The sequence below is a fragment of the Falco punctatus genome, assembly GCF_963210335.1.
Source record: "Falco punctatus genome assembly, chromosome: 2".
NCBI classification, from domain to species: Eukaryota; Metazoa; Chordata; class Aves; order Falconiformes; family Falconidae; genus Falco; species Falco punctatus.
Genome location: NC_137581.1, coordinates 106,882,496 through 106,901,015, shown reverse-complemented (window position 1 = coordinate 106,901,015; position 18,520 = coordinate 106,882,496). Strand labels below are relative to the sequence as shown.

The window sequence follows — 18,520 nt, the reverse complement described above, 5'->3', positions numbered from 1 at the left end:
GCTCCACGACTCCCCCTCCCCCCCAATCATACAACAAAAGAAACCAGTATCACAGCCATAACTGAAATACTGGAGTTCTGAAAGTAACACCCTTTTTGAGTCATACAGCAGCCCCCTTTCACTACCTCCATGCTCTCTCACTGAATGACGTGGTGCACATTTATCTGACAGACTGAAATTGGAATACCACAAAAAATAAGGCAGTATTTGCATCCCTGAGCATGGGAATATCAGCTGTTGTGAAAAATTGATGAGCTTGGAGATAGACTCTGCCCTCAATATTGCTACGGTCCGATGCAAAAAATCACCCTGAATAATGCTGTATGCTTGCATTTTAATGGTTTGCACTGAAACACAGCGGTGCTCTAAATGTATAAAGTGTTACCATTTGCAAATTCCCACCTGTCCTTTGTGTTTCCGGAAATAGTATCCCTGGCTGCAGTCTGGACGTTGCCCCAGGTGGTGTCTGACTCTTAACCCAAATCAAACAGTAGTTGTTCAGGCTCTGTCTGGCTCTCATGCAGTGGACAGGGAAAACACAACAGCCTTCTAGTTACCCCTTAGTAAGCCCAGGCAAGGATTTCCCTGAGGAAATCTTCAACCTGTTTTCCTCATAGGCCTCTAGGGTAAGGTTTTAGGGTCACAGTTCCCATTGCCTTCCCTATTGCAGCACGGTCCAGCACACATGATGAGCAGGCTGCACACTGTGAAAGCATATGATGGAAGTTGTACTATGAAGAGAACAAGCACAGGCTTTCATTTTTCCTTTTGCTGGCGGTATCTTGGTAATATACAACTCTGGAGCTGTAAATGGTTTGCCAGCAGTTGAGATGTGGTCTGCAGTCTAGCTCTTAGGACCACTGGCAGGATTCTGTTATTTCAGAGTAACTCAGATCCCTGGCTGATGAAACAAAAATCCCATAGGGTTCCTCTAAGGCTGCCATCAGAATGGGTGCAGGTCCCAGCTGTATGCTCTCCTCAGCTCACTGCAGCAGCATTCCTGCAAGCTGTGATTGTAGTCTGCTCATGAGCTGCCCCTGGAGTCTTCCCCCATCCCATCAGTTCCTCAAGGCATGGGGCACGGATTCAGGCTTGCAGAATCAGGAATTCTCCAAAGGTATTAAAACAAAACTGTTAAACACTGATAATTCCTGCAGAATTGCTGGCTTAACCCTGGTAACCCTGTGCTTAGGACTGCAGCTCTTGATACTGCAAGAGGTGACAGCCTCCATGTCTGTAAAATCAGAGAGGTTCTGGCTCAGGTACAAAGAAAAGACTGAAAATATGACAGTGCTTGAAGGTGTGTGCAAACAGCAACAAGCACTCTAGGCAGTATGGACTGTCCTGCTTGACTTTGTATCACTGCCTTCCAAGTGCAGGGGTTTATGCCTGAGACACCCATTTATTTGATCCAGACTTGAACCTATTTATTTGGCCTTTTAGCCCGAACTTTCACTGTCATCATCTTGGAACCTAATGAAAATAGTGTTACATATTGTGGACCTGAGCAACAAGCAGTGTCTTCTGTGAAAGGGACAGAGAAGCCCTGTAAAAAAAATAAATGGTTCAGTGTTATGAAAACCAAATAACAATAACTAGTAATTTTGACTAATTTAAGAGAATAAATTATATGTTTATTTTGGAGAAAGATTTTTGATATTAAGAACTGTTACAGTGAGAATGCTGGTAATGGTGTACTTTCTGAAAGATGGAACCAGCTAACAAGAAAGATCTCTAATACCTGTGCGTATGAATTGTTACTCTCTTCTGTAACAGTTTACAGTCTTATTTTTGAATGCAACATAGTTCAGCTGTTCTAGTTCTCTTTCCTAGGTGATTAAACTAAGCAATGTAACTTTGCACTTTCAGATTTTTGTATGAACCCCATGCCATCTCCAGAAAGTCATGTTAATCCTAGGGAGGACCAAAAAAATCTACTAACATATGCACGCTGCCAAAATAAATGATGGCTGGATTCCTAAGCTAATCTTAGCCTTTGATCTTGTGTATCAGAAAATTTATTTGGTAAAGTAGTGATGAAAAGATTTCTGACCATTCTGAAGTATCAGCTGCAAATAGACTAGACTTACTGATTTTCAAGATAAATCAGGAATTTATTATTTTTCCCTCCCTTTCCAATCCTCAGTAAACTCCATAGAAAGCTTTATAATAAAGCAATTCAGAAAGTAGCAATAGCCATTGTTTTTCTGGCACTTATAACTTTGTATGCGAAATTGCACGATATGTCAGTGTGGAAATCTGTGTTGTTACCTCTGAAAGTAATGGCAGAAAGAGATGGCAACTTTTGTCTTACAGTTTTTACTCATTGGGTATGTTTTTTCCTTCTTTCCTTGATCTACAAAAAAAGTTCACAATTCATGGTGTTTCTGTGCTCAAAGAAAATAACATAAAAGCATTATAATGACGCATGGTCATGTCTTTCTTGCAGTGGATCTCCCGCATGGAACTTGGTCTATTTTTTTCTACATTCTACACAAAAGATCCCTCAAATAGCACTGTTTATTCTCTGGTTATTACTGATCCTGCTTTGAGTTGCTCCCCCACTTGCCTTTTTGTTGCATGGAACTTTCCTTTTCTGGCATTTCCCATTGACTTCATATTTTCAAATGTTTTTATGGTTTCATATTTTAACTGATTTATGGTGGATTTTTCAATACTGTAGAAGATGTCCTTTTATTTTTAACACATAGGGAAGTTTTAGTGTAACTCTGAAGGAGTCACTGAAACTTGATCTTTGAGTCTGTGTTAGATCCTTTCTGAGGAGGGGTTCGTTTTTTGATTTTTCTTTTTTTTTGGTTGTTGTTGCAGGGTTTGTTTGAAGTAAAATACAGCCTGCATTTTGCAAAACACCTACTTCTTTACACTGAATAGCATGTTCTTGTTTCAGGACTTTCTGGTGTTTACAGCCACACACAAAAACAAAACTTAAAGGCTTTTAATAGTTACTGTGCAAAAACTATCCGATAATGAAGTCCATGCTTGAAACAGCTTATACTCTAGACAGAGATTTTACAGACCAGAAACTGGGGTACATAAAGATTAAGTTGTTTCATTAAAGATTAAGGATATCTGGGGTGGAGCTCTGCTCAGATCTTGAGACTGTTTCAAGACTTTTCTTCTTTCTTACAAGTGTGGATCATCATGGCCTCATCTGCTACGGTACGAACTGCATTTATTGAAGGAAATTCCAAGTTCTCACTATTCTGTGGAGGGTTGTCACCGCTATATTATTCCTTTTGTTGGTATGTTCTGTCTCTGTCCTGTCTGTTTTGATCAATGGTATGGAAGAGTGTAGTACAGGCCTGAACTCAACCTTCCGAACAGTCCCATCCCTTTCTGCAGAGGCAGAGTGACTGCAGGCAGAATGACCAGATGGGGAAGGTTGCCTTGCCTGTCCACACACTGTCCAGCCAGACCCTGCTGCACTGGGTGTGGAGACAGCTTCCAGTATGTCAGACTGCTGCTGGGCGGAGGCCAGGACCCCTTTGGAAGGCAGAAGGGTGTCGCGGTTTCCACAGGTATCACAAGGCACAGAAGAAAAGGCAAGAGCTTCCAGCTGTGGTCCCTAACCTTGCTCAGGCCTTGAGGGGAGAAGGAGGAAGGGGCATGCCTCCTGCATGTCTGCCACCAGCAATGGCTTGCCTCGTTCACGCAGTTGTAGTTTGTGACGATGTTTCCAAGCTGGAAAACTGATTTCCTTGTCGCTAAGTGTGGATCAGCTTCAGACTGCAAATCTGAGTTGATGGAGTCCCAAACTACTCCTCTTTGCCAAGCTGTAGGAGAAGGTATTCTTTTGCATGCACTTGAACACAACAGTAGTGAAAATCTTTTAAAAGATTAATAGCAATTAAAATAATATTAAGCATAATCAGTAATCTATTAGTAAAGAATTGTTCCTTGTTGTTTCTTCTGTACTAGTGTGCTTGATAGGTATCAGGTGGATAAAATATATCTGCTTGTGGTGTCTTTGTCCCCTTTCTAGTTTTTTCGGTTAGCTCATGATTTTATTTAATGGAAGAGTCACTTCTCACATATTGGCTTGACAATTTACAAGCATTTGTTTGTGCTGAATTAAGCACATTTCTAAACTTTGTATGTTGCTGCTGACAGTTTGGGGATTGATTTTTATCCCTAGAGAGATGCCTTTTTGTCTTTAAGGCAAATTGAAGTTGACTGCTGGAGCATTCCCTGGTAAGAGAGAGAATCTACTTTAGGGATATTTTTCTACTGAGAATTCATTTTTAACTGAGAAGCTTCAGCAAGGTCATGTTTTCCATGACACACACACAAAAAAAAAAAAAAAGAAAAAAAAAAGAAAAAAAAAGAAAAGTTCACAGACTAACATTTAATTTAGAGAAAATAAATAGGAGCAAATATTACCAAGCTTTTTTTGCCCCTGTAGTTCTCTGTCAGGGAAATGTGCCTAGATATGAAGTAGGTAACAATTTTCCAGACTTTTATTCTCCAAGCACATGTTAAATGCTGGTGTGGGCAACGTCAGAAAAAGGTTTTACCCATCCATGTTTTTTCATTTATGTTATGAATTTAAATTTTAAAAATTCTGTAATGTTTTCTGGGACATTCAGATACTTTCAAGAACAGATTCACTGCTTGTCCACACTGGCAACATAGGGTAGGGTTTGCAGACGTGAATGGTTAAATGTAATGAGCTGTGTGTGAAGATGCAGGATCTCCAGCAAAGAGGTGCTTTAGGAAGTCTTTACATCAAGTAGAGCTAGATACTCTCTTTTTTACAGTAGACTCTGTGGCTGGACATGCAGAGCTAAGAGTTACCTTCTAAACTTTCTTTAACCTATATCCACTCATCCTTTGCTCCCTTCATCCCAGTCAGCCTGGCATAGTTTTTTGGATACAAACATATTGTTGCTATATTGACAGGGATGCTGGGATTCATTTATGTATCTCTCCCTTCAAGGTCTTTTTGGCAGTAGATTTGTTTTATAGGAATATCTTTTACAAATATAAATACTGCTAAAAAACCCCAGTGTCTATGTATATATCTGGTCTGTTTTATGTGGTCAAAATGATTGTTACCTCACATCTGAATAGCAAAGCTGAATCTGACCATCCTGGCCAATGGGCAGGTCTAGTGGATTTTTTTGTGGTGGTACCTGGCAGGTTACTGGTGAGGTGATGGACAGACCTCATTAAACTCTCATTTAATGCTTGTCTCTGGAATGGCTGCACTCTCTTTAATCTCTGTTTTTGCTTTCACCCATACTTCTAAGACCCAAGTGGCTTAAAAAAACCCAAAAACCAAAAAAACCAACCTTAGTCCTTCAATTAGGTACCAGATGACAAACTCAAAACTACTTGTTTTTATTTTCTGGAAATCACACCAGCTGAAGCAAGTTTTCCACCACAATGCACCTGAACAAGTTGTAAGAACAAATTTCTTCAAAAAAGTCTTATCCTGCTGGTTATAAAATCTTCAAAGGAGCTGCAGGTCTCGCAGTCTTCCATTAAATCTTCACTGGGATCTTTTCATCAGCTTTTTCACACATTTGAGTCCTAAAAATTAGAGTTATCTTGGTATGTTTCTGGAGACTTGGCTATCAATTGCCAGAATTTTCATTTGCCTCTTTGATCTTTGTTATCCCTTCTCAGATTCTTCCTGTAATATTTGTGAGTTCTGTTAGTAGCTACTGGATTAAGACATTTGCAAAATCCAAGAAACAAAACTTAAATATTCATTGTACTAAAAACCAAACCAAAACAAAAAAGCACTTTCAAACTTGTACAGGTATCTTGTATACACAATGGAAAACACTTGGCTGGTGTGTAAGATGGGGTAGGTGAGGGAGGAGAGGAAGGAGGGACTGATGTTGCTCAGTTGCAGCTGGTGAGCAACATCCCAGAACTGCCATGCTACCAGATCCAGAGGGCAGCCCAAACAGCAAAGAACTCACATTTTCTGCTATGTTCTCAATCCCTCAGTTTTGTTAATCTATTTTGAAGCTTTTACTCAACTTGACCTTGGAGCTTGAATCTTTTCTTGAAAAGAAGTTATCTTTAAATTAGATCATGGCATTTATTAATTCTGTGAAAGTCCGAGCAATCACAGTGTCTCACTTTCTCTTGCTTTTTGTTGCAGCTAGACCAGTTAGATGTTGATTTTTTTGAACTTTACCTTTACTACCTTAATCAAGCTTGTTTCTGTTTTGTTCTTTTGCTTGAAGTCTTCTGGTGTTTAGCATGCACTTTGTTCTCAGTCCTTTTCCATTTTGTGTACGATTATGCACCTAATTAGAGGTAATTGTTTCCTTGTTCCTAAGCATCAGCCAAACAAGCAGATCTGAGCTATATGGGGGGGCTCCATCCTAGGAAAAGTGTAGCAAAGACTGATAATTTTGTATTTATCTCTAGCTCTTTCATTGTTCTGTAGTTGCAACAAATGTGCCTTAGGTGTGTTCTCCTTAACTGCACTAAGCTGTGGAAAACACGGAAGCCTGTGTATTCTGAGTCGCCAAAGAATAGTAGCATGAATGTTATAACGCTGTCACAAAGGTTGTCAGGGAGGATTTTTTTTTTTTAACAATGTTTTAATATTCATTAGCTTTGTATCTTGTTCTTTCTTGGCTTTTATTTGTAATTAAGAATAAATGCATAATTTTACTGATTTTACTGCAACTTTTTCCAACATTAGAGTGCCAGGAATGAATTTTTATATATTATCCAGGATTTAGACAAGATATTTAACTGGGTCTGATCATGACAGAATGCAAATTTCCATTAATTAAGTTTGTAATTCTGGATCAGGAGGAGAACAATTTATAGAGGCAGGGGTAGGAGGAGTACTTTAAGTAGCGGTGCATGGCGAATGAGTTGCACAGCTTCCGTTATCAAAAGGAGCTGCATGTCTAATCCACCAGACTTAGTACTGAAGAAAATGTACCCTGGGATGTCAGGTGTTAAGGGGAAGAATGGGCCTCTTACGTTCTTTGCACTTACAAGCCAGCTGTAACCTTTTGACTCTCCCTCTCTTTCTCTTCTTGAGTTTTGTTTCCTGAAAGGAAAAGGGAGTGGGGGAAGGCAGGGGAAGAAGGCTTAAAGAGTGGAAGATCTGTTTCAAAGTACTGTAGTGTATTTGCAAGCTTTTCCTTTTTTTTTCTGGAATTAGTTTTGTTTTGACTTCTTAAAGAAGCTGTTGCTTTTAATGTAGAGTGTTTAGAGCACGGCTTAAGATATGAATGTCTTACTGAGTACCGCTATCAACACTATAAACTTTACACATTCTTCCACAAGTGTTTTGCACATAGCTTTTCTATCTGACTAAAATGAATATAATTTAATTTAAAAGCATAATAGAGGAGGAGAGCTAATTCCCTGAATTAATGTTACAGGTATCGCTTTTTATATTAACCAGTGTTATGCAGAAAAAGAACCACCCAGATAAGAAAACCCTTTTATTCACAAAAGATCCCCTAACGCAGCATGATCATATATTGATCACACTTAACTCGGATGCATTCCAGGCCTGAAGATCTGCACATACAAAGAAAAGTTTGTATAATACTTGCACATTTGATCTCCTTGCTATCTCTGAGTTAGTAAGTGTGAAAATTTTGCGTGCAAGAAGGAAGATGCATGCGCCCTAGTTGATGATTTATTTGTTAATAAAATATGTATGTAAATATGTATGTAAAAAGTATGAAAGCATATATGACAGCTAGAAGGAAAAAAAAAAAAGGCTAATTAAGGTAGGTATCTCCCAGACTCATGACTTTTGAGAAGAAAAAGCATAATTTGGAAAAATACGTGAAAACTTACATTATCCTTCCTTGAAATACAGTCTGTTCTGGGCTGATGCTTATTAGAATGTAAAAGTGTGAACACTAGGTTGGTGTTTACTTTTATTCATTAAAAAGAGTGTCACTCATAGGAGAGTGCCCTGACAATGCTGAAGGAGTTTTATATATTTCTGGCTACCATCTTTGGTTTGAGGACCATGTCCTTCTAGCTTTGCATCTTTCTTCATTAGAGATTATATTGAAAAGGCTCACATTGGCTTTGCTTAGCTGAAATGGAGTGGTGCCAATAGAGGTGTAATTTTACAGCCAGCAATCAGGAAAAGGAAGAGCCCTTAGCCAGGGGACTCAATAGTGCCAGGAGGAGCCATTATTCTATTACTATTTCCAGTGTGGAAGCATTGTTTTAAGTTACATTAAAAACATCCTTTGAATTTCTTTGTTACTTGTGTTGTAAATTTTCCATATCGACCTTTCTAAAAGAAAGGTGTGTGAATCTATAATGTATACCCAAATGGAGTGCTTGGGGTGCATCTTGCTTTAGGAATTGTAGGTTAAACTGAAACCTGAAATTAACAGTAACTCCTCTGACTGAGCCTGGAAGTTCACGGAGATTGGCCAAATGTGGGGTCAGTTCTCCATTTCTTAACACTTGCTGGGAACAACACTCTAGGCAGCCTGTCTCCAGACAGACACTTTTTCCCATTTTTTTCTACTATTGGGGACCCCAACCCCTTGTGATTTAAGGGCCCAACCCTGTAAGCTTTCTAGAAACCTTAAATTTAGTTGGTTAAAAGAGAGAATTAACTATATATCATGTATATTCATGTGCATGGATTGGCATTTATCTCCTGGAGATTATGTGTATGCTGAAGCTCATAACAGATTTGAATGATGTTTTGGGAGATTTGATGTAGATAGTTTCCTTGGTTTTGGTTACTCAGAAGTCCTGTAGCAATAAATATTTTATATTCAATACTGCTTTAATTCCAATATGTATAGCGTGCACTGTGAGCCAGTATTGAAGGGATACATATGCTGAATATTATTCTCACATTTTATTGATAGACTTGAGTAGGCAAAGGCTTTACATCTGTGAGACAAGTGATAAAACAATGTCTCACAAAAGATAAAACAATGTCTCACAAATCATTCAGGCAGTCTAAGACACAAATAGGAACAGAACCCAAATATCCTAAATCCCAGTGCAGTGTCTTAATCCTGAGTCCATTTTTTTTTTTCATTCAAAATTAAAGTTTCTATGATTATTATTTCTACTGCCGGGGCTTTCCAAGGATTTGAATGTGACCTAATTTATTAAATGCTGTCTTATGTGCAAGACAGAAGCAAAATCCTTACCTCAGGGCACTTACTCAGTGGCCCTGATCCTGCAATCTGATCTCTGGAATGAATGTCTGAGCTAACACAAGCCATGCTGCCTGTTCAGAGAATTTGACTGGGATTTTAATGGAGAAGAGACATTTAGATTGCAGGTTGTCTACAACATCCTCAATGAATTTCAATACATTATTGCTACTTTCCTATAATATTATGTGTTTCCCTGAATCCTTTACAAGCTTTTGTGTAGCTGTTGCTCAGTTACCTTAAGTAAAGTTTGGGCTGAACAGTTTTTTTTCGACTAGGTATAAGCCTTGATCTGTGGCTCTGCTTAAAGATGCTTTGCGGTGCACCTTGAGATTAAAGTGCATTGCCCCTGCAGTGCATTGATCTTGTCTGGCCCAGAAAGGGGTTGTCATAGCTCTGCTTTTGAAATCAGGACTCCCTCATGGGTTTTCCCAAGGCATCATCTCCATGTCATTGGGTTGGCAGGATATGAAGCTGAGGGTCTTTTTGAAGTTTTCCTGCACACCAAGGGGTGTAAACTTGTTGTGCGGGAGTCATGGTAAGTTACACCCTCTTCTCCCTGTGTGTTCAATGCAGGGTAACTTACAGCAGTATTTAAATATTCCAGACTGTTTTCAAAAGTAAATTGTTTGCTTTGTTATGCTGGAGTATTAAAATGAAGAATGGAATCCAAATGCTCAGAACTCATTTCTTGCAGAGGACTGAAATACGTGGTCTGAACTTCATTAATTAATTAAACAGTCCTATAAATATCTATTCCTTTGCAGCTACAGACAATAGTCTTATTTTAGGAAACATGATCATGTTCTTCATCAAATATCACTCATGCCGGTATTATGTTTTTGCATAATTGTAAAGCAAATATCACTTTAAAGTCTGCTTGTGTATCTCACATTTCAATCTTTTTTTTTTTTTTTTTAAGTACAAAAAAGTTAGTTTCCTGCACCAAATGATTTGTTATTGGAAAAGCAAAGTAGCATTTCTCTACTCAAAACTCTTCCTCCTGCAAAACTGTGGCACATGGGAAATATTTTCCAGCTTTCAGAGTTTATTTGATTTTGAACAGTTTTGGTTATGTAAGTTTTAATAAGTAGCTTTGGTGTACCCCTAAAGGCACACCCCACACACTTATGTTGTGTGACCTAGGGTCACAAGTAATGGCTGCAAGCTAATTGATTGAGAAAGGCTTGTCTGACTGGGCCCCTTTGAGTCCTCCCTTTACATTCCTAAATTTCTGTAAAGGAGGCACTGGCAGCTTCGCCTGGCGAGAGGAGGGGTTGGGGGAAAGGGAGGAAGTTTCTCAGTTTCTGATTATGCGCAGAGTTTCCTTGTACTGAGCTTATGTTCTCCACCCACTACTTAGAACTCCTTAACAACTTAAAGCTTTATCCCTGTGAGTACCAGAAAAGTGATCTGAGTATTTATTGAGCAGGGAGAACAAACTGCTTGCTCCAGGCAGGGAGAAAGCTTATGGAAATTATATTAGACCTTCAGCAAAGTGCACAGCTGCATCATACAGAAGCTGAGACTCAAACTGACAGGCAAATAAGCCAGATCACGGAAGGGGCCTCTGTGTGGCAGCTCTGAGCTACCAAGTGTTGGACAACTAGGCAAAAAGTGCAGTGGAGCAGGGCAGAAAATAACACACTAACTTCATGCAACTGTTGCTTTTTATGGTGAGTCCAGATTTGAAATGTTTTTTGGTTCTTTTTTTTTTGAAATGTAGTTATTTTTGTTGCTTCTAAAAACCCTTCCATTTTACCACAGCAATCCTTTTGCAGAGCTCATTGTGTTACAGATTATTTGTCCGGATGTGCACTTCAGTTCTGAATTACACAGAAGCGTACAGGGATAGTCCTTTCCTTGCTGCTTGCTCTGTCTTTTGCTTTTGCTTTCTTCAGGAGACAGGTCCCATTTCTAAAGGCACGCTGCATGGCTTCTGATTTGGAAAGAAACAGTTTTACAGCCAGCACTTAGTGTGCAGCTGCATATAGGTGAATAAGTGAACATAATTTCTGTGCACACTTTTCTGCAGTTTGAGCTTTGTGGCACCTCTCCATTGCTCCTTATTCTGCTTCCTTATCTTGAGAATGTATGGCACGGTCACTATGAAAAGAGCTTTGTGTTTGAATTCCTGGTGAGTCGAAGGGTCAGGGCCTATGAGTTATCTGCCTGCCAGCAAGACTCATTGCTGTGTCCCTTTATTTTTCAAGCTGAAATAGAAAAAACATGTGTCTTCATCCCTTTTTTATAAACGTATTTTGAATTCAGGTTTTACACGCTGTTTGTGTGTGCTTTGTTCTTTTGACAAACTTGGGGTTTGGGGGGAAGCCAGTTTTATTCTATCCATACTTATTTTATTTACTCAAGCCTTCCTGCAGCTTTTTTTGCATTCCTTTGTTGTGATACACATAATTTTTTCTTAAAACAAGATTCAGTGATTCTGATTTCTGCTAAGGGAATAAGGATTTATACTTGGATACATATTTCCATAAATACCAGGGAGCTATCTAAATTTTAGGTAAGTTGTAAAATTACAGAAAATAAGGCTTTTGTAACTTTTGTCTCGCTTAAGGAGGGAAACACAATCCATCTGGACTAGTTCTTTAACAGATTGCATTAGATACACTAGTCATCTACTCTAATGGTAATAAATATGATCTGAGCTATAATATTATTTCAGTTACTGACTTTGAAAAAGCTGCTTTATTAGCACAGCAACAGAATTAAACATTGCATGTTGACAGTAACATTAGAAATATGTTTGCAAAAACTGCTGAGTGGATGAAATTTAGAGCAATAAATCATCGAGGCATGTCAAAGTTACTCTGTATGTGATGTTTTAAGATGTCTGTAATTTAGAGGAAAAATGAGTGGTTTTCCTCCAGCAGAAGTGTGATTCTGTATAAAATCATCTTTATTGTATCTTTCTCGAAATAAATAGCTTTCTTAAAAAAAAAATAAAATCACCAAAGTCAGAAAGTGCAAGAAAAGTCTGAGAATTATGTAGCAGTTATTCAGAGCTAAAGGGAAAAATGTTCCTTGATAGAATAATTCTGATATACAACGTGAGAAAATCATCAGATGAACTGTACACAGAGGGTCCAGTCACAACTTGTTTCTTGACCTGTCTTCCTAAGTTTGTATGCTTATCTGAAACTTACTAGCAGTTAGCAGGAAGCCTGTTTTAAAAAATAAGGTGATGCTTCAGATCTGAGTTGTTCTGACATTGCAGTCCCTTTCAAGTGCAGAAGTTCATGTTGTTCACCTATTGTGTCCATTCTTATTTGCCAGTTCGAGATCTTGAGTTTACCCATCAGTTTTGAAAATATTTTCCCCCCATCCCTTTCCTTTTTAAGACTGTCTCGAAGAAATGCTAACAAGTACGGATTTGAAGGCAATGCTGCACTGTAGGATGATCTAAATGGACTTGATACTTCTTGTTTTCTTACTGTGAATTGAATTCCTATCTATTTTGACTTGGGGTAAATTTTAGACTTTCTACAAGAAAATTCTTGGCTGTGCCCTTGGCACAGTTAAGGGTGTGCTTTTCTTTTAAGAGTTTCAGGGTTCACTTTGAGGGAAAGAAATGTGCCCTCTTACATAACACAAATGTACGACTTTTTTCTTTGGCTATGCTGTGGTGGAGGAATACCTGCTGAAGCACTTTACAACCTTAAAAACTGAAAGAAAAACAAACTTTGAGGAGGTGGTCTCTTCTCAGCTTTGGTGGGCTGGACTGCTGGGGAGCCAGCCACCTCCTGGTGGTCGCATGGCACTTGGGGAGCAGGGGCTGGTGGGTGCTCGCATGCAGCCACCTCCTCCATAGCCACACAAACAGAGGATCAGCCTTTTCTGTGCTCTGGGGTTTTCATTGGCAAAATAATGCACCAGTGGTGTTGTGACACCAGATTAGAGGATTATGAAACATTTCTTCATGCTCTGATGACCAACCTGATGAAGGGGAAAGGGCTTAATGAGGAGGCAAAGAATTTACTGAGGACTTTATGCCTGTATCTATCGTTAAAAGTAGAATATCTGCTCCCAGTAGCTGCGTTCTGTGATTCATGGAAGCCCCTACAATAATGATATGAATGATGATTAACCGTGTTCTTACTGACCATTGGAAGACTGACACAATATAATGTGACTGGCAGGAAGTTTAAACATCAATAGTGTATTTCCAAATACTATTTTCTCTTGGAGAAAATCAAAGAATCATGAGCTCAGACTGTATACTGGCTTTTTACATTCTGATACCAGTTAGAGAAAAAAGTGGTTTTGAAAAGATTAAAACACAGTTGCTTTATAACTTTCATTTATTTAGTCAAGTTTAGTCAAGGAGGAACCAGATTTGTTTTGCGAATAACATAGAAAAGTGATTTTGGAGGTTCACTTTTAGGTTTGTTCTGTAGTTCTATGTGGAAGGAGGAAAAACTTTATTTACTAGACATGTTCATTTTATTGACATCTGTACATTACAGAAACAGGTCTCCACGATACCTATGGATATCTTTACTGTCACATGAGAAAGGGTGAAAATTCAGGACTAACAGTTGATTTTTCTGTCAAAGGGAGGAACTAGTCTGTGCTGTCACAGCAAGGTGATATCTATACTGAGAGATGAAGGAAAATTGACAGGAGCAGAACTGTAGCACTCATGGTGTCAGTGAATCGCAGTGTTGGTAAGACAAACTGAGAAGAAAAAAAACCCACCTATATTATATCCTAGCAATTTTTAAACAGTTTATTTTTAAAAGAATTTTTTAAGATAAAGACAGAAAAATTTCTGACATCTTCTCAGCTACAACTTATGATCACATTTTAAAGTTCTTTTGTGACTGTGATTACTTGGGCCTTAAACTTCTTTGATCTCCAAGCTTTATCAATTCAGGAACTGTAGATCTGTTTTAGGGGGGGAGGGCGGGGGAATATCTACAACAACAGTATTGCAATATTGGAGTTTTGGAGTTCAGTAAGTAAGGGAGCAAGAAACAGAAAATGTACACATGCTTGTCCATGAAAAACAAAGAAAGAGAGCAGAGATCTGGTCTTTGGAATACCCAAGCTGACTTTAATTTCCTGCAACATATTTAAACCATCAGCGGAAGACTGTCCCAAAAGGTAACAATGAAGGTGAAAGTGCAGATGAAAGGAGAAACATTTGCCTTGTGATTTAAGTGATTGCAATACATGGGTAAAAAAGAATGGGCACAGAGAATAAGCAGAAGTAATTGGATATGAGGATAGGCACAGTGATAAGACAGAAAGGAACTTAAAGAGCAAAACAGAGATCTAAAAGCAGAAGAAAGATGGCATGAGAGAGGAGAGATCTAAAAGTAGAGGAAAGATGGCATGAGAGAGGAAACCCACCCTCTCTAAAACTGTCCGTCAGTCACTGAGGTGGGCCTGTGCCTTGGCAATTGTCAGCTGACATGCAGTCGTCTGGCTTCAATAAAGGAAGAGACAAAATACTGAGGAAAAAAGTAGGAAGAACAAAGGCAAAAGTGCTGGCTTTCTCCTGGTTTGTTTAGAAGCATTTCCACTGCTGGCATTCAGTTTCATACCTGAAGTAATAAATTCACCCAAGAAAAAAAGGCTGTTCCTTCCAAAATTAGGGTCACATAATGGTTACATAATGGAGGGTTGCATCTGCTTTGACAAATTGATTTTTGAGCAGAGGTTAAGTTTCTTTTTGCAGCTCCAACAGGATTCCAGCAACTTTTAAAATTTTTTTGTAAAACCCTTTGGAAGGTCTTTTGGCAATTCTGATTCTTGGATCTGGGAAAGATGCAAGCCATTTGCAGCATGATACGTGAGACAACAGACAACAGGCTATCAGTGAAGTGAAGGGCAAAAGAAATGGCAATGGATTTTCCTTTACCTCTGCTCTGACCAAACCATCCACGTCTATATTTATTTTATCAGCCAGGCCCGTATCCAGGACTCCATCAAAGGTCCTGCTGACTTTGGTAAGGATGGGGTGAGGCCTTATATTCAATTCACTCATCCGTCAGTTCAAAACAGTATTCACGATGATTCGCAATCTCTGTATGGGGCACCCATAACAGTTCAGGAATTTTCAGTATTCTGTTGGAAATGACACCCATGCTACACAACCAAGGTACACTGTAGTGCCACCTTCAGTTACTGAAATAACTACCTCTCCTTCAGAGAAATGTCCAGTGATTCAAACAATAACTAGTTTTCCAATTCCAGTGTTGCCTTTAAAATCCAGAGATGATATTTTGGTGTTAATTATGTAATCTTAATTTATTTAGCAATATGATAGAAGTAGGTAAGAAATACAGCTTAAAGTACTGAAAAAAGCACATTCATATCCCTCTTCTAAGCCGTTTGGAATAAAAATATTCCATTTATACCACCAATTCTCCATATCTCTTAACCCCCAAAATGTCCTATGGACCATAAATGTCATGTGGAAGATGTGTAGGCCCTTTGATCAGCCCTGTTCTGAATAGTGCAGCTTAACGGTGTTAAATGGTAAAGAAAAATTAATTAAAGAGAAAGCCCTACCCTGAAGTACATATCCCATTACTTTTGGTTATTTACATTGTTTCCAAAAAGCAGCACCAGACAGACCTCCTTCCAAGAACAGTTCTCTGTGGCAGAGCTGGTTGAAGGTACCTCGGTGCTCTTTTACTGCCTCTTCTTCCATTTCTCTGACGCCCCTGTAATGATACCCATCCTGTGGAGGCTACTCAGAGAAATGGTTCAGAATTTAAAAATAAAAAGAAGATTGTTTTTGACCTGGATTGATCTGCTTCACCATATACCCCAGTGGCATTTTTACTAGATCCAGGGCTGTGCAAGCAAAAACGAGTAAAGCTGCAGGGGGGGAGACAAATTTATTTCCTTCACTGCTAACCATGGATGTCTAGGTTATTACAGGCAGGCTAGTGGAAGTGCCTTCAAACAGCTATGTTTCCTGAGGGAACTTCACTTTGCTGTGTCTACAGAGTGAGGATCAGTGTCCCCTGAAAATATTGACTCTGGTTTTGGTGTACAGTTTATAAGTTGCTTGTGATTACGACCTGGTTGTCACTGAGCTTCTGTTATTTCTGCCTGTGTATAATAAAGTCCTGAAATAAAGATCTGTGCTTCTAGTAAGGGCGAGTAAGTTATAAAGAATGAAATGAGGAAAATGCAAGAGAAAGTCATCAGCAAGGAACTTTATTCATAATAATGTGACACAGCACAGTGACAGAATCAGTCTGTGTTGAAAATACCATTGTATTTATCATGTGGACATCAGACTGCATTCTGCATTGGCCCCATAAAACTTCTTCCAAGCTCTGGCTGGCAGTTCACAAAAGAAGTTTCTGCAGAAGTACCCGGTGTAGGTGCAGCTATCCTTCCACTGATATCAAGGACAGTTATGTAAGTATAAAGCAAAACCCGTAAAAATTGATTGTGCTAAAAAAGTAGGACTCTTCAAATTCTTTCCTTTGTATTTTTTTCCCCTCTTCATTTGCAGTCTACTGCTAGCCTCTGGAAAGAACAAGAAATTTGGCAGGATCTGGTAATTTAATAACGTCTTAAGTTATATTAAACTGCTTGCTTTCTATCACTTTGCCATTTTTTAACGGTATTTTTTGGCCTGAAATTTTCTATTGTGTAGTCCCAAGCCACAGGTGATTCTTTTTTTCTTTATCTTTTTCTTCTTCTTTATCTTTGTCTTTTTCTTTTCTTCTTCTCTTCTCTTCTTTTATTTTCTTCTTATTTTCTTGTTTTTGGGTTTTTTTTTTGTGTGTGTGTTAAAATTGTTTTAAGCAGCAGAAGTGGGAATAAATTATACTTTTCCTGTTGTGGAGTAAACAAACTCAACAAAAGTCTTTGAACAACAATTTTTGAAACAATGTCATCAACAGGTGGTTTATGGACTATTTTTAAAGGGCTTGAAGTAAAAAAAGATTTAAATTGTTTTATACTGGAGATGTTATACTATAGCTATTTATTACATGTCTCTTGGCAGTAAATATTAGGGTGCACACTGATATTTTTTTATTTGCTCTGAGGATTATATGACACATTGGGCATTGCATATGTATAGCAGCAAGTGTCCTTTCCTTAGAGACCATGATGCTGAAAGAGCTTGGTGTGAGCATGTATCCAAGGTTAACTTAGCTGTGTGCTGAGAAGTAAAAGTGCATGAAGCAAGATTGCCATCTTAGGGCATCTCACATGGAGAAGGAACGAACCCTCTCTCCGTCATCAAGTTTCTTCAAGTATTATTAATACTCAATTTTGATGTAGATTATTCATTTTAATGCTGCTGTTGGCTGTTTCCCAGAATTGTTTTGATTTCATTACTAAACCAGAAGTTATGAATTGCAATCAATTTTTACTCTTTTTTTTTTTTTTTTTTTTTTTTTTTCAGAAAAAGAAGGAATGCCACTATGAGGCATTCTGAGTGAATAGGACTGTTCAAGTTTCATATGGATGTTGGTATATATATTCATATGGTACACAGAGATGCTTTTTTTTATTATGCTTTCCTAGATTGCAATTGGAACAGCAGCAGGCTGCATTAATTCAAAATCTACAGATGTGTTGGGTTTTTTTCTCCCTCTTTATCTCATGCCCCATATACATAATTGCAATAATCTAGGAACTTCTGCATCTCTCCTGACTTTACACCAGGCAAGACAACAGATCTGTGACTGGTTGGTAGACACAAATCAGCTAACTGGCTGGCTGGGTTCTCCCTGGCAGGACAGGCAGTGGCCACCTCCCCTGTCTCACCTCAAAGCTAGCCCTATTATAAGTTTCTTTTGTTTATTCAGCCATCTCGATTCAAAAGCTTGTTATTTTTTAATCATCGTGCCCTATATGGCTAGATTATGGAGTGTATCGGTATTTTACTTTTGGCATATGGGCAGGTCATGATGAATATATCTTTTGAAAGATATAGAAAATTCCATGGAAAACCACTGAACCAATATTTATTCCAGCTAATATTTAAGTATCATGGAACATTGTGATCGTGACCCACAGAATCTTGACTTTATTCCATCTAGTACATCTTTTATCTATTATTAAGACATCAGTCATATTACATACTTTTTAAAAGGCATACTTAATTTTATGTATTAAATCCACAATGCTTTTGCCTAAAATTTGGCCAAAATGCCCCCCTTCCAACATATACCTTTCTGGGGGGTGGGTGGGGGTGGAGGGAAGAACAAAAGCAATACATGATAGATTATAAGGAAATAAATATGTTTTTAGGGGAAAGGGAATTTAACTACACTTACCTTATATTTAGTAATCACATAATAAACCAAATGATACTCTTACTGTACATAATTTCTTTGTACCTCAATCTTCTCAGCAATAAACTG

General features: G+C 38.5%; 1 long non-coding RNA gene across 4 annotated transcripts in view; it reads left to right on the top strand.

Annotated features, from left to right (window-relative positions):
* Positions 1-18,520, top strand: part of LOC308058564 — a 351,504-nt gene that overhangs the window by 98,390 nt on the left and 234,594 nt on the right. Inside the window, exon 1 of one of the 4 annotated variants that reach the window (XR_013925881.1) lies at positions 21-10,831. The exons of 1 other annotated variant lie outside the window; for it this stretch is intronic. This is a non-coding gene — a long non-coding RNA (uncharacterized lncRNA). Of the gene's footprint in view, positions 1-20 lie in introns of those variants that run through there. 2 more of the 4 variants (XR_013925882.1, XR_013925883.1) reach the window with 2 other exon arrangements.